Source organism: Podarcis tiliguerta (assembly GCF_965153285.1).
Source record: "Podarcis tiliguerta genome assembly, chromosome: 5".
Classification (NCBI taxonomy): Eukaryota; Metazoa; Chordata; class Lepidosauria; order Squamata; family Lacertidae; genus Podarcis; species Podarcis tiliguerta.
The window spans coordinates 60615248-60636200 of record NC_139538.1 but is presented as its reverse complement, the minus strand read 5'-3'; the positions used below and the strand labels follow the sequence as shown (position 1 = coordinate 60636200).

At 43.1% G+C, this 20953-nt stretch overlaps 1 long non-coding RNA gene across 1 annotated transcript in view; it reads right to left on the bottom strand.

Moving 5' to 3' along the window:
- Positions 1 to 579: 579 nt before the first annotated feature.
- LOC310678965 overlaps positions 580 to 20953 on the bottom strand; it is a 39641-nt gene continuing 19267 nt past the window's right edge. Inside the window, exon 3 of the long non-coding RNA XR_014512067.1 lies at positions 580 to 980. This is a non-coding gene — a long non-coding RNA (uncharacterized lncRNA). The remainder of the gene's footprint in view (positions 981 to 20953) is intronic.

Genomic DNA, 20953 nt, shown 5'->3' with positions numbered 1-20953 from the left:
AAGCTAGTTCCTGGTGGAATTCATCCTACTGCCATAATTATTCAAATTTCTTATAAAGATTCACAATTAATAAATAAAAAGGAAGAACAGGGGCAAACAGAATGCTTGCTGGTTTCCTCAAACCATTTTGCATGAATTAACATGTTCTCTTGGCAAAATGTAAGAGCAAATGGTGTGGCCAGCCTGCCATGGAATGTGCTGCCATTGGTTAATTTGCTGTGATGTCACAAAGACCACAATAAGTGCTAAGGCGGCAGAGAGATAAGCAAAGTTGGGAATTCAAGAGAGGGAGTGAGAACTGAAAGCTGTTCCAGATTCACTGGAAGGCATTTTTGAATTCATGCATTGTGTATTTTATTTTGAAAAACTCATTTGTGAATTGCATTTTAGATGCCTTGCAGTATTTTTATTCCATACTTGATATACTTTAATGTAGCTTTTCTGCATGTTTATGAGAGTGACTCAAACATATGCATTAAATATAAAAAAACAGCTAGAAAATTAAGGGAAGTTCTTGGACTTAGCATCTGAGAGCTCTTTCTCACATGTAATATTTGAGATCATTGGGAATCTGTTTTCATGCGACCAAGAACAAATATTAGCAGCCTTTTTTCTGATAAACGTTCCTGTTTCCTTTCATTCTGAATACTTCTCATATTTGCTCAGTTGCAGAGTAACAGTAACAGTAGTCAGAAGACTACTACTCCATACACACTCAGGAGACATATTTTCTCCTTGAACTTTATTGTTGCCTGGCCTTCAGGACTGGGTCCCATAACAACAATCCCCTTTTGCCAAAATGGATTTGCATGTGTGAATTGTATTTAATTTCTCCAGCACAGGCACCCTTGACCTAAAGGAAATAGATGCTATCAAATCCAATGGAATCAGTATCATCTTATACAACAGAAAGTCCTGTTGTACTTTCATTTCTTTGGACTAGTCCATTACCTCTTCAAAATGTCTGATGGAGCTGGAATCTAGAAATGAGAGTGGGAAACATAAAGTTAGGAAATGCTGGCCAAGCATTTGAATATCAGTTGCTGGGGGACTACAGTGGAACCCATGGGCATCTGTAGAGGCACTGTAAGAAACAGAAAGCTAGAATAGGTGGGCCTTTGATCTGATCCAGTAGGGCTCTTCTTGTGATTTCCATAAATGCATTGACCATTAATTAATCTGCTTGGCTTTGGTTTGGTTATAAAAGCTCAAAAAACTTCATAGAGGATTTTTTTTTTTTTTGCGATTTAATACAGAATATTTTAATCAGTTAAAATATTCAGATAAGAACTTTTATCTAATATTCAGTTTAGCTCTAAACTGTGTGTGTGTGTGTGTGTGTGTGTGTATATATTTATAAAAATCCCTTTTAATAAAGAATTAATCAAATATGTAGATTTCAACTCATACAGACTTTGTTTTTCATTCTGTTTGTTAGAAATTTATGTTAATAAAACCTTTTTAAAACTTTTAATTAGTCAAATGAAGTAAGCGTGTATGCATATTTGAAAGGCTTGGAAAATTAGCGTAGCAATTCTTTTTCCTGGATATAGAAAATTAAAGGATATAAACTTTCTTTCAAATGTTATCCATCTGCCTCTCCCAGTACAGAGGGATTCGTTCATTCATACCATTTCATTTCATTTTTTAATTATTTTTTTAAATCTTAATAAATCTTCTCTTGCCAACTTCTTTAACTGAAACTCATTAACATATTAGAAGATAATTTATCAGCCGTGTCACATATATTGTTCCTCATATATCAATTTGTCATTCTTCTGCTCCCGTTCCCTTTTTAGAATATTAGGAATTATTTCAAATATGTATTAATGAGTATCTCCATGTGAATGTTAACTGTTGAGATTCATTCAAGTCCTCAAGATTAACTAAGGGGCAATTCTGCTTCTTTATCCTTTGGGGGGATAAGGCAATCAATGGCAAATACTGTGTTGATGACTATGCTCTACTCTATCTCAATGGTCAGAAGCAGAAATGCTTCTGAATACCAGTTGCCAGAAACTGCAGGAGGGAAGATTGATCTTGTGCTCAGGTCCTAAAGGTAAAGAACCCCTGGATGGTTAAGTTCAGTCAAAGGCGACTATGGGGTTGTGGCGCTCATCTTGCTCTCAGGCCGAGGGAACTGGCATTTGTCCACAGACAGCTTTTCGGGTCACGCAGCCAGCATGACAAAACCACTTCTGATGCAACAGGACACCGTGACGGAAGCCAGAGCACACAGAAACGCCGTTTACCTTCCCACCGCAGCAGTACCTATTTATCTACTTGCACTGGTATGCTTTCAAACTGCTAGGTTGGCAGGAGCTGGGATAGAGCTCACCCCATTGCATGGATTCAAACCGCCGACCTTCTGATCAGCAAGCCCAAGAGGTTCAGTGGTTTAGACCATAGCGCCACCCGCTCTCATGCTCAGGTCCTGCTTGTGAGTTTCCCACTAGTATCTGGCTGGCCACTGTGAGACAGGGTGCTGGACTAGATGGGCCATTGGTCTGCTCCAGCAGGCTCTTCTTATGTTCTTACCATCTGGTGCTCAGCAGATGCCATTGTGCTGGTACCAGAAATGGACCCCAGACTCAACACACTAGCAAAGTAGTCTCTCGAAGCTGAACTACTGTAGTGCAGTGGAAGGGAAAGGCAGGGGAGCACAGCTCTGGGACTTCTTTTTTCAGAGCAGCAGCGATGATAGCTGCTGGAACACCAAGGTAATTGATGGATCTTCCTTACTCTGGCAAGGGAATGATGAGATAAAGAGTTATTCAGGGTCTGCTAAATTTTTGGGGGGTAAGAGATTAGCATAGAAGAAGCCAGACAATGCGGGAATCAACTAAGCAGAGACTGGATATTTCTTTTCTTTGATAGGGTTCTTCATACTAGCAGTTTAAATGGCAACATTTCTTTGCAATATTGTTTGTATTTTTAGCATAGGACTGCATCCACTCTGATTCAGTGGTACCTTGGTTCTCAAACTTAATCTGTTCCGGAAGTCCATTCCAAAACCAAAGCGTTCCAAAACCAAGGTGCGCTTTCCCATAGAAAGTAATGCAGAATGGATTAATCCGTTCCAGACTTTTAAAAACAACCCCTAAAACAGCAATTTAACATGAATCTTACTATCTAACGAAACCACTGATCCATAAAATGAAAGCAATAAACAATGTACTGCAGTCACACAATCAATCGGTAGCTGAACTGGGTTCCACACAGTTACAAAAACAAAACAAAAAAGAGCCACAAAAACACATAAATAGCAAAAACAGACAGACTTCAGCGTAAAACTCAAAATGGAAGTGTGGCACTCAAATCAGAAGTGTAACACTCAAAACGGAGCATGTTCAGCTTCCGAAAAAAGTTTACAAACCGGAGGACTTACTTCCCGTTTTGCAGTGTTTGGGTTTTAAGTTGTTTGAGTACCAAGGCGTTTGAGAACCAAGGTACCACTGTACTAATAAAGTGGAAATTATGTTATATAATGCTGTTATTGGGGAGGCCAAACAGACTCGCCCTGAGGGTGCTGCTACTGGAGATGGCATAGGTATCCTCTCACTAATAGCAGTCTAAGGCGCAGAGGTGGGAAGAGAACATCATCCCCTTTCATGTGTTCATCATGTGAAGGAGGAAGGTGCTCAGATGCCAGCACTTTTAACAGAATATAGTTCCCAAGATGCTTTGGGGGAAATCATGGCTCTTTAAAGTGGTATGTTTAAAGTGGGACATGGGTGGCGCTGTGCTCTAAACCACTGAGCCTCTTGGGCTTGCCGATCGGAAGGTCGGCGGTTTGAATCCCCGCGATGGAGTGAGCTCCCGTTGCTCTGTCCCGGCTCCTGCCAACATAGCAGTTTGAAAGCACGCCAGTGCAAGTAGATAAATAGGTACCACTGCAGTGGGAAGGTAAACAGTGTTTCTGTGCACTCTGGCACTTGTTACAGCCCTCCGTGCTCCAGTAAATGGTTTAGTCATGAAGGCCACATGACCCAGAAAGCTGTCTGTGGACAAACGCCGGCTCCCTCGGCCTGAAAGCGAGATGAGCGCCGCACCCCAAAGTCACCTTTGACTGGACTTAACCGTCCAGGGGTCCTTTTACCGTTTTACCTAAAGCCGTATGATACTGCTTTATTAAATGAATAGTGCAGATGAGGCCCAATGTCTTGGTTCACAGCTCTGTGCTTCAGCTCAATCCTATGCATGCTTCCTCAGAAGTAAGGCTCATAGGCCCAGGAATGCATGCACAGGAAAACTACAGCAGCCATCACAAAGCTCTTCTCCCTTCCTCCCTTCACTTCCTCATGCACTGAGGCATAATGTGAAAAGGTAAATCAGCTCTTCCTAAGCGCTTCACAACCTTCTTCACCTCAATCAATCCCTACTTTCCCCCCCTTTACACTCAATTATCCTGGGCTTGTGTCTCTTAGTTTTTCTTATGGTAATACAGTCACATTTCTCCTTTCCGTTCTCCCCCCACCCCCACCCCCATTCCTGGAGGCTTTCACTGTTTTCTCTATCTGTCTTCCGCAGCTGTTAAAAACTCATTGGAATCATATATGCTTGACAAAATTGCTCATAAAGACAGCAATGTGAGTGACAGCCGCTCGCTGTGGGCTCCCAGCCACACATGTGAGATGGCGCACTCAGTCATGCCATAAACCATTTCAACAAAAGCCAGTATGTTCTTGTATTAACTTAGATGCTCGCGGAGTGCTCAGCCCATCACAGATTTTCATGCAAGCCTGAGTCTGTGAAAGTTTCAAATGACAAAGCAACTGGGCTTTGCCATCTTTTTAGAAACGCAGCACATTCGAGGATAAAGGTCTGCAAGCACAGGAGGGATAATATTATCCATAGAAAATGCTTTCCCTCTTCATAGAGGTGCTGTGCATGTAGCAAGACAGAGCCTAGCAGGAGCAGGTGTAATAGGTCAGACAGAGCTGTGGGTTGAATCCAGAAAGTCATTGCATAAGTGGAATAACAGCTGCTCGCTCCCATTCCTTATTCTCCCAGCATTGCACTTCTTGCCCCCAAATCTGCTCTTGGGGGACAGGTTGGGAAAACCTTCAGAGAATATTGCGGGGGGCTAGGGGCATGCAGGGAGAGGGGATGAATTTGACTGTGCAAGCTGAAATCAAACCTGTTAGAGGCAACTTTCTGTTTTGGGACAGCCAGCCGAAAGTCTGAAACCAATATAGACTGGATGCGCTCCAAAGGCCAAATTTAAAAGAACATGAGACTGTGGAAATTAAAAATATATATATAGTTGAAACTTTTTTATTCCACATTTCAAAATAAGGAAGATTTGGTTCAGCACATGACTAGATGCTAGTCTGCCATCTTCTTGTGGGGTTACATAAACCCTGCAATGAGTGTACAGCAGTCATCATATAGCAGATTGGCCTCTAGAGCTCTGGTACAAGATAAGAGAGGTTTGCACATGTGTGTCTCCACATAATGGCTTATACGTGAGATAAAACCTTGATAGCGTTACATGACATTTATCAGGTTTTTTCTTGAGCTGCTAGTCAACAATAACTTGAGGAAAATCAAGTTATACATTTGTGGAATCAGTCCATGAGCTGCCACCATATCTAATTTCAGATACCATAAGGAGTGTCCACCTTGTTTGGTCCAGCCCAGCCCAGCCCCTGTGGTCAGCTGGAGAGTCTTACTACGGTCTGAGGGAGGGGAATCTCTTTGGCAGCACCCAGATTAAGGAAACCCAAGAGTGTTGGCTAGGATAGCCATGCGTTCTGTTTTTCCTCTGTTTAACGGGCTGTTTAAGGTGCTGTCCACTCCAAAACCATTTAAAAATAAAGTAAGAAGGGAGAGCAGGAGCACCTCACTCGCTAGCACCTGGAAAGCTGATTGAGCAGGGATACCAGGTTACCTGATCAGTATTCTCCACTATGGTGAGATGCACTGTATTGCTACTGATAGAGAGCCAGTGTGGTGTAGTGGTTAAGAGCGGTAGACTCATAATCTTGGGAACCGGGTTCGCATCTCTGCTCCTCCACATGCAGCTGCTGGGTGACCTTGGGCCAGTCACACTTCTTGAAGTCTCTCAGCCCCACTCACCTCACAGAGTGTTTGTTGTGGGGGAGGAAGGGAAAGGAGAATGTTAGCCACTTTGAGACTCCTTTGTGTAGTGATAAAGCGGGATATCAAATCCAAATTCTTCTTCTTCTTCTGATATTTTTAAAATAATTATTTCTAAATTTGCATATTTTAATTTGCAAATTTTATGCAAATCTGAATCCTCTTGACCTTTTGGGGTGTGTGAGGCATCTGAAACATGATCCGTTACTTTTATTATTATTAGTAGTAGTAGTAGTATTTAGTCACTTTGCCCATAATTTTTTCCCCAATTATTGCAATTTTCAGCATCAGATGAATACGTTTCTTGTTGCTGTTTCTTAGGTAACTATTTGGGCTTTATCCCCCCCCCCTTCTCCCTTTTCAGACAGTTTGTCATGCTTTTGGCTGAATTTGGTCTGTTCTGTCCTAATTTATTTCATTGATTGGTACAGTCTGAGTGTGTTGCTTTGGAATATTGCAAGTCATCACAATCATACCTCTGGGAGAAGAAAAGCAGGGTTAAAACCCCATAAATAAAAATAAAGATAGTTTGGCCCTTAAATGTGAGGTTCATTACACAGGTTTTATTAGAATTCACTCAAACAACCATTAAAAATAGTCTTTCCTCCCTCTGAAGGAAATTGTAAGATTTAGGACACAGCGAACAGATAATGCACTCAGAAGTATTTCCCCCTTTACTGTGGCTTTATAAAGTCAGTTTCTGGATTGAAAGGTCAGAATGTTGGTGACTCTGTCTCTCACACCTTGGAGAGAGTTTAAGGAACCTCAATCTGAGTCGCTTGAGGTCTGATTCAAATACAGATTGCACCCTGTTAGGCATTTGACCATTCCAGGGATTGAAGTTAAAAAAAGCTCTTTTCCTTTAACATGGTGTTAGCCCAGATTTAACCTGAACCAGTGCTTCAATTCTAAATATAGTTAGAAGTTAATTGGTGCCAGGGTTCAGGCCAGATTGCATGCTGAACTGTCTCTCGACAAGGTGCTTACCTCTCCAGTCACAAATGTGGATTGAATAGGCAAGGGCTATTCAACTGTAAAGTGAAAACATTCTGCACATGGTCAAGGGCCACCTATTCACTGTGATTCCTTCATGGGGCCCAGGGTTCGATTCTGAAACTGAAACAGATTTTTAGACTAAAAACTGGCAAAGATTTAGAGCTGTGTCACAGAAGAGTTTCTACACAGAAATCAAAAACCGTTAACTTTGACTCTATTTGCTTAGTGCAAATGAATGAGCTACTGGAGAGCAGCTGGCTCTTTCCCCAATCCTGCTGCTGCTGTAAACTAAGCTATGGTTTGTCCTAGCATGCCATTCAAACCTGGGCTTGTGTATTATCCCACTTTGCTCTGTCTTCACAGCTCATGGCGCACCATGAGACCAGGTTGGGATGACACACAGAGCCAAACTATGGGTTTAAATCTCAGCAGCAAAACCACCAGATGACCAGAGGAGCAAAGTGACCACAATCTCCTATCTGGAGCTAACACACCTACACATTTGTGCTATGCCAGATTTCATTTTAGCATTACAGATGGACTGTGCCAGTGTGTGTGTAGATAGATAGATCACAATAGGATTAGAATTTGGAGAGGGCAAAAAGCAAAAAATGTCAGCCCATGTTGTATAAATGGGTGCAGGATGTATGGTCATTCCCCATGGAGAAATACACTTATGTGCACACAAGATATAGAGAACAGCTTATTAGTTTATTATTGTGCTCTTGATATATTGATGCCGATACTGTTTCTTGACTTATATTGATTGAAATAGTTACAGGTAGGTAGTCGTGTTGGTCTGCCGTAGTCGAAACAAAATTAAAAAATTCCTTCCAGTAGCATCTTAGAGACCAGCTAAGTTTGTTATTGGTATGAGCTTTCATGTGCATGCAGAAGAAGTGTGCATGCACATGAAAGCTCATACCAATAACAAACTTAGTTGGTCTCTAAGGTGCTACTGGAAGGAAATTTTTAATTTTGTATTGAATGAAATGTTATTTAAGGTAAAGGTAAAGGTACCCCTGCCCATATGGGCCAGTCTTGACAGACTCTAGGGTTGTGCGGCCATCTCACTCAAAGAGGCCGGGGGCCAGCGCTGTCCGAAGACACTTCCGGGTCACGTGGCCAGCGTGACATCGCTGCTCTGGCGAGCCAGAGCCGCACACGGAAACGCCGTTTACCTTCCCGCTAGTAAGCGGTCCCTATTTATCTACTTGCACCCTGGCGTGCTTTCGAACTGCTAGGTTGGCAGGCGCTGGGACCGAACAACGGGAACGCACCCCGCCACGGGGATTCAAACCGCTGACCTTTCGATCGGCAAGCCCTAGGCACTGAGGCTTTAATCCACAGCGCCACCTGCGTCCCTATGAAATGTTATTTATATGCTGTTAAAACTACAGACCCTCCAAATGCCCCTATTTTCCAGGGACGTCACTGATTTAGATAAACTGTCCTGGTTTCTGATTTGATCCTGGAATGTCCCTCTTTTCTTCTTTCTAATGTCCCTATTTTCATTGGAGAAATGTTGGAGGGTATGGAGTTATCTGACCCTCGAGCCATCTGAAGGCAATACTGTATAGGGAAGGGTTTTTTTTAATATTTAATGTTTTATTATGTTTTTATGTATGTTGAAAGCTGCCCAGAGTGGCTGGGGCAAGATGGGCAGAGTATAAATAGTAAATAGTAAATTTATCATTATGGAATGTGACGTCCCTATTTTCATCAGAAAAATGTTGGAGGTTATACAACTACAGCTTTGAAGCACAACCTGACTGTGGAAAAATGGAATGCAAATATGAAATGAAATCTAAGGATACAGGCACTCAATTTAAAATAATTCAGATTGGCTTGTTCTTGTTACGGCATGAATGCTTTGTACATTTGGCATCTTGTGACTATGGGGATTGTATAGATAGTTTGACTTAAAGTAATCCTGGCTCCTTCAGCGAAGAGTGATTAAAGCCCATCTTTTGCCTTTATCACTGTGGTAGCTGAAAATAACAAAGTGTCATTTGATGAAGTGTGATGAAAACCGTTACTAAAAGATATCAACAGGAGAAAGCGAAATCTCTTCAGTTTTCAGTAACCACGGTAATGATGATGCATGGATTGTAGCAGCTGGAAAGAATGGTGAGCTTTTGAGATGCAAAAAGTTATAGCCCTGGACACATTATTTCCTGTTCCTCTTATTCTCTGGACAGAATGTGAAGTACAGCTGATTCCATCCCCCATCACAACTTTCATCTGGCTTCCCAACTGAATTCCCAACCCCCTGTTCCTTCCCCCCCACTACAAGGTTACTTTTACTCCTTCCAATGCAATCCCTTTGCATCCATACCCAACCCGGAGCCCTCCCAATGTTTTGAATCATTATGTATTCTCAATATTTATTAAATTTGTATATCGCCCTTCATCCGAAGATCAGAGGGCAGTTCACAACATAAAAATACAAAATGAGAAAACAACATGCATAATAAAAAGAAGAAAAAGAACAAAAACAAATGAATAACTCCCTTCCCACAAAGGATAGAATGTTAACCAGCCAAAGGCCTAGTTAAAGAGAAGCATTTACACCCATCATTCTCTTCTGACAGTGGCCAACTAGATTCATATGAGAGTACTAGTCACGCCCTCTGAGGTAACAGGGAAGGAATCTGTTCCGTCTTCAACAATGTGAAATCTACATGACAGCCTTCAGAGGTTTGAAGCCAGCTATTATGTCTCCCTGCTCGTCTCTTCTCCAGGCTAAACATGCCCAGCTCTTTCATCAGCTCTGCATTCCAGACCCCTCACCATCTTGGAAGTCCTCCTATGGATGCATTCTGGTTTGCTAATGTCCATAAAATGTGGTGCCTGTGACTAGGTACAGTACTTCAGATGCCATCTGATCAGGACAAAATAGAGTGGAACTTTTTTCCTGATCTAGACACTGTGCTTCTGTTCATGCATATTCCATTAGCTTTCTCAGCAGGTTCAACATGCTCTTACTAGCTCACGTTCAGCTTGTGATAAATTAAGACACTAAGATTCTTTTCACATATATTTCTGCCAAGCCAGGCCTCCCCCACCATATTTTTGTGCCTTTGGGGGGGGGGTTAATGCAGGATTTTGTATGTAATTTTTGTTGAATTTCATCTTGCAGCTTTTGTCATCGTGTTCAAGCATGCCAAGACTATTTGAATCTTGACCATGAATCTTACCATGAAGTGAGGCCATTCCCCTGATTTGTTTATGTCTACTTCTTTTTTAAAAAATAAACTCTTGTGGGTTAAAATAGATGCTGCTAGGAAAATGGGCATAAGATATAGGAAAGTTAGCACCAGCATGGCCAGCATTACTTTGCATTGGGTTACTACATCAACAACTGGGTGTCCCTTGAACCAGTTGTGCATCATTGCAAAATTGGTAAATAGATCTAATATGCAAAAGTATGTACTAAAGTGTCCCTTATTTTGATCATCTAGTACTTTCCCAGGTCACTGAGTGCAGGCATGGATGGACTGCAATATGATGAAAATGCTTCCCAAATTTAAAGGGTTGCATCTAATATTAATCATGCTCTGAGCAGATTCAATGAAAATCATTTCAGTGGGTCTGTTCTGAGTGAAATTGGGTTGGATGCAACAAAATAGACAATACTTGGGAATTCCAAAGGTTTGGAATTTGGAATTGAAGCTTTGGATTTCATGTTTAGCATTGAATATATATTTTTATTAAAAGAAAACCTGAACACTCATAACACTCAATAGTTTCAAAAGCAATACCTACCCACCCAGTCTTTAAATTTAACAACATTCACAACTGGGAAGGTGGAAATGAAAACCTATTTGATTTTTTGCAAATATATTTGAACTAGAACTAGCCAGAGAATTGCCCTCTATCACCACCCAGATTTCTTTTAGTTCTTTTAGTAACTGCCCAAAGAAAGAGACTTATAATCAAATCGATAACAATGCCTGACCAAAAGGGGGGGGGGACGACATTAAAACTTGCTTGGGTATCGATGCTTTGATTATGAAGTTGAGGTTGCCAGTATGGCTGAGGCAGTTTCCAGTTACAAATGGATTGTTAGTGCCATGGAATTCAGAAGCACCTTAACCTTTTGCTACCATATTTTCTGAAGTATCTCACACTTCCTACCTTTCTCTGCAGACTAAAACCAAAGTTCTGCAAATACTCAGAGCTGACTTTAAGCCAAAGGAACAATCTCTCAGCAGAATGCTATCTTCACCCACATTATACTCTTTCAGACGAGGGAAAGCCTTGGGTATTCCCCCCCGAATCTGTGCCGGAAAAGTAGACTTGCCTTCCCATTAAGCTGTCTTCAGTAAAGTTTTGAGACTGACAGCAAAGTTCCACTGATTGCTAAAGAAAAAACCCTTAAGACAAGAAATATGTCAAGCTGCCTGCAACAGCCATGCCCAACATGCTTTCTGCACAAGTCAGGGTTTGGCAAATGCCTTTCAGCTGCTTTCTGTAGCGCCAGGATGACATCAAGTGGTAACTCGAGCCAATTACTCTACTTCACAATAACATCCTTCATTGTTTTCAGTCATGTTCCCCCCCCCCCGAAAGGAAAAATCAATAATGCACATGGTACCCTTTAGTTTGAAATGTAGCTTTTCATCTTTCTTTCCCGGTTTTGAATGCCAGCCTTAGATATATAGGAAGCTGGTTTACACAGAGTCGGACCAGTAGTCCAACCAGCTCAGTATTGCCAACAATGATTGGCAGAAGCTCTTTCAGAGCTCAGACTGGAAACCTTCCCAGCCCAACCTGGGGATGCTGGGAATTGAACAACCTGAGACCTTCTACATGCAAACCATGTGACCTAGCCGTGTTCTACAGCCCTTGCCCTGTTGTCCTCTGGTTCCCCTTGTTGCAGAGATCTGCTACAGACACATTAGCTTCTTATGTGTCTGTAGCTCCTTAGCTTCTTCTCTATTCCACTTCCCAAAAATGCTGAGAACTATATTTTTGCTTATAGAGCAGGGATCTCTAACAGGGAATCTCCCAGAAACATTTAACTAACACCTGCATAATCTCTTTGAGGACAAGGTAGTGCCGGTTAAAAAGCAAATTGAAACTGCTATAGTTTAGTATATTTTTATCTTATCCTTTCCTTCCTCCAAGATGCTCACATGCCCTGTTCTTCCAAGGAAAGGCCACAAGGCAAGACAGCAGGGCAACAAGGTAGCAAAGTCTGGGGCTACATCCACACAATACTTTAAGCACATGTGAGGGTGATCTGGCTGTGACATCTGTTACCCCATTGATTGCCAGGGTTGATTCGGCTGATCTGGCTGGCTAGGCGGGTGTCCCCTCCCTCCTTCACCGCTCCATGTGCGTCCCTCCCGAAGCTGCGCACTTGGTGGAAGAGGATGACCATCCCAGATAGAAGGAGTGTACCGTTCTTTGGTCAAGGGTAAACAATAGCTGCACTCCCCTGCTAGAACCTCCAAAGAAGCTCAAGGGAACTGTCGTTTTCTAAGGGTATCCTAACCATTCTTAGTTCTCTTAAGAAACTACAGTTCCCAGCATTCTTTGGAAGGAGCTGAGTGGTATAAGAGTGCCATAAACATATGCTGTGACATGGCAGCTCCCTAGGAGCTCTCCATGGTGCTTCCTTCCTGCATATCCAGGTGTATAAGCACAAGTGTCTGGTAGGGAGGAGGCATTTTGTTGTCCACTGGTATTCCACTTTCCATTCTTCAGTTTGGAAATGAGTACTGGTAGTTGCTTTGGAAAACAATAATCAGATGTCCAAACAACATGGCCAGTCCAACGAAGTTGATGTTGAAGAATCATTGCTGTGACACTGGTGATCTTTGCTTCTTCCAGTACACTGACATTAGTTTGCCTGCCTTCCCAAGTGATATGTACAATTTTTCAGAGACACCGTTGGCTGAACCTTTCGAGGAGTTGGAGATGGCGTTTATAAGTGGTCCATGTTTCACAAGCGTACAGTAAAGTTGGTAGTACAATAGCTTTGTAAACAAGCATTTTGGTCTTCCTGTGAATGTCCCGGTCCTCAAACACTCTGCACTTCAATTAGGAGAAAGCCACACTTGCAGAGCTCAGACAATGCTGGATTTCGGCATCGATGTGGAAAGATAACTGCCCAGGTAGGAAAAGTGATTGACATTTTCCAACGTTACACCATTAAGTTGGATTTGTGGCACAGCAGAAGGGTTGATTTGTGCTTGTTGGTGCAGCACTTTGGTTTACAAAAGCCTACATGTGCAAACATTGGGTATAAGGTGGGGTTGATGGAAGTTGTAGTCCAAGAACACCTGGAGGGCCACACGTTTTCTATTTCTGCCCTGCTCATTTGTAATCACATTGACCTTGCAAATGATTTTGCTTCCCCTCATTTTGCAGACTCACATGTTGCATCTCTGTCTTGGTGACACAGAGGCTCCAGTCCTGAACGCAGCTGCTTGTTGAGACAAATATGACCTACTTGCATGTGATTCTGGCAGTATGAGAGGAGTTGAAAGTTTAAATTAACCTAGTGAAGGTTAACCAGCCCAGAGGTGCTTCATAAAATCTACTTGCACGCTCTTCCCTGGTAGCAGATTCTATCCTGTGTAATTGTCAGATAACATCTTCTGTAGATACACGCTTGACACAAAGCTGTCTATGTCTGACAGGAATTCCACCAAGATAGCCTGTCATGTTTTTATTTAAAGCTCAGATCAACTTTGGGAAGCATGTTTACATCTGCTGCAATCCTCGCAACAACACATCAACATTAATTCCGAGAGATACTTGGAAAAGCCTACTGCCCCTGAGCTTGACACTCCCTCAAAATTTTGAAATAACTAGCTTACCCTTCAAAGGCTGATAATCATCGCAGCTCCTTCAGGGATCTTTCTAACAAGGCAGTCACCTTGGTTCATTTGAGCTCTGGGGTTTTACCAATGACTTTGATTAGAAATGACAAGTCCTAGTCAAGCAATGGATCTAGAATAAATCAAATTCTTCTGTGCAATAAGCATGAAACTACACTTCATTTTAAGGCTTTCTAGGGTGCAAACACCAGAGGAATGATCCAGCCATAGTGAAGCATTCCCCCACCCCCAAGTCCTGTTAATTTCAATTAGGGGTGGCAACAAATTTCAGAATTGGGAAGTGGAGCTGGAAACCTCAGTTCTGAAAACAATAGACAAACTCTCCTATATTAGCTCATCTCAGCACCAGCCTTCCCTAACATTCCTTCCTCTCAGTTTCTCTCTAAACCATCCTTTCCCAAATGTATTTGTGGAGAGGAGAAGGCAAATATGGGGCAGGAAAGGCTGAGGCCCTGTCTTTAAGTGACACAATGGAGGCTTCCAATCATGCTCTGAGATCTCGATTGTGTCACCCTGGAATGCTGAAGTGCTTCACCCCTCTTGGGTGAATGGGTTGAGCCAAGAAAAAAATCCACACTACAAACCAGGAACAATCTATCCTGCCCACAAGTTTCAGTATTGATATCAGACTTGTGCTGATATAAATCCTTTCATAGTGGCCAAAATGTCTTCAAAGGCCATAAATTCCCCCTGGTCACGCACTTCCTCTGACACATGATATGTATTGTTTCAAGCACATGTATGCTAGTTTTTTTTTTTTACAAAAGCATTGCAACTGTTAGCGATAGTTGCTGTCTCTGGTATAATAAAGCCAACAAGACTTGTTGTACCAGCATACCATCCCTGGTTAGTTCACACAATCACCAGGACATTGAAGTGATTTTGTCATCCAATCCTAGCTGCTGCTTTCTGGTGCAAAGCTTCAGTGACTGACAGAACAACTTTATACGTGTGCACTCAGAAGTAAGTCTCGTGGCGTTCAATGGAACTTATGGCTAGGTAAGTGGGAATAGGCATGCAAGCTCATTTACTCTCTCCTAGACCCAGTGCTCTCTCACACAGGGGTGGGTCTCCTGCCGTTGACGTAATTTTGAAAGCCCCCTGCAAGCAAGCAATTCAGACCTCTGGCAAGAGCGACATGTCACTCCCCTGGCAGCTGGACCTCCGGATTGGGTAGTGAGGAGTGGTGTCCCACCCACACTTGGCTCTGGCCCCACCCACTGCTGGATTCAGCCCCACCCACTGCCGGCATGAGGTTCTTGAAAGATTACCCCTGAGGAACCATGGCCCTCAACAGAAAATAAATCCTCCCAAATTCCTCTTGTCTGTAAATTTTAAAACCTAACAGACCTCTTTGTCAACTGGAACAAGGCCCAAGCCTGGCTTGAAAGTTGATGTTCACCGCCTTTCACTCTTGTTTCTCCCTTTCTCAGATTGTGAGCTCTGTGGGGCACATAGGAGCTTTTGCTCCTATGTGAAGTATGCACATTAGTGTTCATAAAGTGGTTTAGAACACTGTAAGATCAGGCTTTCTGTGGAATCCTCGTTCATAAAAATCCAATAATTTTGTCTGCTCTGAGCTGCCATGAATGGTGTCCCACCTCCCAATGTGACTGACTATAACACTTCAGGAAGAGGAGGGGATTTCTTAAGGAAATAGAATTCCTACTGGCTGGTTTAATGTATGGATACCGGACGTCCCCATTTCCTGGGGACAGTTCCTGGATTTACAAATCTGTCCCCGGGCGAAATCCATCCCCGGAATGTCCCCGGATTTCATTTAATGTCCCCGGATTTATGTTTTAAGTGTTGTAGATTTATTAGTAGGGAATGAATGTTGTGTGATTGGTTCAACAGCACAAGAGACATCATATGGGGACTTCCGGTGAGGCAAAATGGCAAGTACCACGGCAGCGAGCAGCTCCTGAAGCCAGCCAGAGCCAACTGCTCTACCAGTCTGGCTCTGGGCTGCTGAGACTGCTTGCTGCCGCCGCCACTGCCAAGGGAGAACCGGAGATTCCCGGCGCATCAACAGGGGGAACCACTGACACACCCACCCCCGTGACCCAAATTGAGCTGGGAGCGAGAGCACCCAGGTGACTGCCCAGCAGCGCTCTGGGGCCAGTAAAAACCCTGGAACTGATGCAGGGAGAAGGAAGAGAGAGAAAGAGGAAGGAGGAAAAAGAGGGGAGCCCTGACCTTGCTGAGGAGTAAAGGTAGGAGAGCACCAGGAAGGCAAGGACACGTGGCCGAGTCCAGGCCCAACCCAAGCCTACTCCACAGTGGCTAACGCTCCAAGAGAGCAGGCCTGGGCCACGCAACAGAGGAGACCACAGAAGAGAAGATATTACTTCTTTTTTAAAAAAATAAGTAACTCTTTTAAATAACTTTTTCTCTCAAAAAGGTGTCCCCAGATTCTTTGAAAAAAAGTCTGGTAACCTTAGTTTAATGAAAGGGGAATTCTTCCGCTAGGCATTGAAACCTTGTCCAATGTTAAACTTCTTCCCAGTAACCATCTCTTTGTCAGCATCATTTTAGGAATGGTGGTGGCAACTCCATGCCAAGTCATAAGTGGGTGGGATCATGTTCATTTTAATAAGATGTCTTAGGGTGCCGAAGGAAGTGTGATGTTAAATGTGTCTTTGCATTTAATGTGCATATTAAATTAACTGCTGGCAAGTAGGAAGCCTAATAATGATCAGAATTGCAACAGGTGGCAAAGGCCAGTTTAACCCTTTCCTCTCCTGCTGTACTCACTTGAATAGGCTATTTGCATTGGCAAAAATGGGGGATTTCCTCTAAATGCAAGTAGCAGCTTCAGAAAGGGGATTTTCCTCAGGAGTGCATCAGGGAGGAAAGGGTTAAACTTATCATTCCCCACTATGTTCCTGGCAATTATCAGCTTCCACCCTACCCTACTCCTGTCCCCAGCTGATGCTCTATGCACTTTTTTAAAACAACAACAACAACAAAGACCCTGCACATTAAATGCAAAGACAGTAAATGTGATTGGTTTGGTCCTACGTTAATGGGATATTGCAGTCTAAAAAAGTGTATCAGAAAATTTGAAGAATTTTTTTGTTAAGCGTAAGGAGAAGTTCCACAGTTCTTTTCACAAAAAGAAAAATGTAGGGATAAAATGAATCTCTTTATTTTAATCAAGGAGAATTTGGTGCAAGGAGAATTCAAATATAATGTGATAATGGAAACCAATAAGCAATTTTACATCACACCGTTTCCATTACTGATGAATTTAGCTTTGAACAGTTTCCTGGTTTTTACAAATGGCTGTTGGAATTACGAGCCAAAAGGGAGGGTGGAATCATATTTCAGACATTGACATGTGCGTCAGACTAAGTTCACATATATTCCAGAATTAAAGCTAATTGGTTGAAAGCGGGGTGGAATTTTGTTTTCGTTTTTTGAATTTTGTCAGTCTGGCTCCAATATCCTGTCTCTTTGCTAGGGAATAAGATGCAATCTGTGAAAGAGACCACGTTGCTCTTCACCCTCCATCGGCCTTGTAGTTGCAATGCCCAAAGCGATTTTGCATATTGTCTACTTTTAATGGACTTTCCTAAGATCAGGGTGATTTATTCGTTCTTTCCTTCTTTCCATCCCTCTCTCTCTTTCTTAAGCAAACAAAAATGAGGGTTCGCTGAGTAGGCAGTTTATCTAGAGCTCTCACAGTTTTAATTTTAGCACTGAAAAGCTAATCAAGGTGCAGTTGGAAAAGCTGTGAGATGTTAACTTCCCTGCTGCTGGGTTCAACGGTGTAATTACTACCTCTGCTTTTCTTTAGGATGGGAGAACTGGAGGGAACAGTTTGGGGGAGGAGAGTATTTTGACAGCTTATAGCTGCCTTATCTAAACTTGGCAGAATGCTTTAAAGAAAAAACCCAATAGAACTGCCCTCTCAAAGGTTTGCTTTGCTGCACTTTCATTTTTCTTTAGGTCATTTGACTAGGGTCATACCACATTCCTTGTCAGCTCCCAGCCCATTCTTGCTCTCTCTCTCTCTTTTAAAATTAGGTTGAGTTCAAGAGACATCCATAGGAGATGTTCACATGAAACTCTTTTAAATAAAACAAACAGATTGAATTCATTTCCTGGTGGCTTGTAGTTAAGAGCAGAACCTGGGTGAGTGTGGCATGAGCCTGAGGTGTAATAATTGTATGCAACAATGGGAGAGGGAGAGAGAGAGAGAGAGAGAGAGAGAGAGAGACAGAGAAGAGAGCTCCATTTGCTGGAAGCTTCACTTCAGAGCCAAATTAAATGCAGGGCTATGGTGATGAGATATTTATACAGACAATTCCAATAAACGGATCCCTTGGCTAGCATAATGTGAATGACTCCAGCAAGAGAGGGATTTGCTCTTCTCCTGCTTTAATTTCTCAAACGCTTTGCAGGGTAGCTCAAATGCAAGCAAGCACAAGCCTTGCTGTGCTCCTCTGGAAATCCTCTCAAAAGAGGGGCTTTTGATGGTATTAGAAATCCACATTCCCTTCTGGGGGCCACATGCCAATGCTGAGCAGGGCCAGAGGCAAAAGTGGAGGCAGGAATGAAAGTGCATTTTACCTGTACAGGGTAGGCAGTTTTGACACACACACCTCTCTGTCATCCATCGATCCAGGCAGTAATAATAAAAGTAATATTTTTTATTTATACCCCGCCCTCCCCAGCCAAAACCGGGCTCAGAGCGGCTAATATCAAATGTATAACACATTAATATAAAAGCAGGCAATCAATTAAATTACCGGTACATCCTAAAATCAGATCAGAGTCAGAATAAAATCCAATCAGATGGCAATCCGCAGATTAGGGTTGGAGACCTTAAATGCTCACCAGGCCCAAGTGTTTGTCCTGAACTTATATGGGCCAGTGGTACCTCGGGTTAAGAACTTAATTCGTTCTGGAGGTCCGTTCTTAACCTGAAACTGTTCTTAACCTGAGGTACCACTTTAGCCAATGGGGCCTCCCACTGCCGCTGTGCCACCGCCACACGATTTCTGTTCTCATCCTGAAGCAAAGTTCTTAACCCGAGGTACTATTTCTGGGTTAGTGGGGTCAGTAATCTGAACCATCTGTAACCTGAAGCGTCTGTAACCTGATGTACCACTGTACCACTGCTGCTCCGTTAGTTGCAGCTTCCAAACCATTCAGTCCCTGGCCATTCCAAGTTGGAGGTTAACATTCTGCTGGCTGGAGGGAAGACCAGAAGGAGTGATACTTTCACTGTATCTAACACTCCTTCTCTGCCCTCCATTGTCCTGCCTCCCCCTACCTATCACAGCTGAGGTCGCAGCTCCCATGACTTTGCTCCCCCCTCCTCCAGGGACGGGGCACCCCCCCCCCTCTTGCCAAATCCACCAGCATAACAGCAATTAACAGGCTGCATCCCTAACGGATATTTTATAGCAGCCAATTGCCGTTAAGCATTGAGTGCCTGGTTTCCAATACACTCGAGTATAGAGTGCCAGCTTTTCAGCACGGAACAATTAATAAAGATTAAGGGGCCATAGTGCGAGCAGCATTAATTCTATTCCAGACTGACTAAAATCCAATAATTAGGGCCACTGGTAGTAAATAAGAGCCAATGGTCAAATGGATCCCACCCACTGCTCAGTCAGAAGATATTAGCTAATTAGTCTCATGCGTCTCCTTATCTCTAATTTCAGGGGATGCCACACATACCCAACTTCTCACAGAGAGTCACTCTCCTAGGTCAGGGTCTCAGGCCTGTCCCTCTCTCAGAAGCTGGCCAATATTCCAGTTCCCAATGGGTGGCATCGGGGGGGAGTGTGACTCCCTGTTAGTCTCCGAAGTGATATCCCAGAGGGGCAAATCTCTTCTGAGTTAGCTAAAGGTAAAAGGTAAAGGACTCATGGGCGGTTAAGCCCAGTCAAAGGCAACCCTCACTTTCAGGCTGAGGGAGCCGGCGTTTGTCCACAGACAGCTTTCCAGGTCATGTGGCCAGCATGACAAAACCATTTCTGGCGCAAATGGACACCATGATGGAAACCAGAGCGCACAGAAACACAGTTTACCTTCCCACCGCAGTGGTACCTATTTATCTACTTGCACTGGTGTGCTTTCGAACTGCTATATTGGCAGGAACTGGGAACTGCCGACCTTCTGATTGGCAAGCCCAAGAGGCTCAGTGGTTTAGACCACAGTGCCACCCACATCCCCACAACCCCACATGACTCACAGAAGGGAGAGCTGTTATAAACTTTTACCAGAAGCTGTTCCACTCTCAAGATAAGGCTCAGTGTAGTCCATGGGTAGGCAAACTAAGGCCCGGGGGCTGGATCCAGCCCAATCACCTTCTAAATATGGCCCGTGGATGGTCTGGGAATCAGTGTGTTTTTACATGAGTAGAATGTGTGCTTTTATTTAAAATGCATCTCTGGGTTATTTGTGGGGCATAGGACTTCATTCATTCCCCCCCCCTTCAAAATATAGTCTGGCCCCACACAAGGTCTGAGGGACAGTGGACCGGCCACCTGCTGAAAAAGTTTGCTGACCCCTGGTGTAGTCCATCTCCAGCCACTCCTCTCTCCCCAGCTGCAAATAGTCAACCAGCACACCTGATGGTATACAGCAAAAACATTGTGCCAACTGCTTTATAAGAAAAGTGGGAAGAGAGGAAACGGTTAAAAGAAAACCATCAAAGTCCCAGAATATGTCAGAAGGCACATGGGTCCATCACCTTGATGAAACTAAGGAGGTCTATAGTAAATGCCTGGATTAGTAACCACCAGGGTACATTTTTTATTATTATTATTATTATTATTATTATTATTATTATTATTATTATAAATTTGGATACTGTCCTATACCCACAGGTCTCAGGGCAGTTCACAACATACCACATACATGTTGCCTTTTTTCCATGAGAGGAGAAAGGTGGGGGTTGGCATGTAAGAATAAGGAAAATAAATAAGGTGGTCTGCCCTTGTTGCAATGAGGAGGCATAGATCTGAAAACATGTAGCCAGC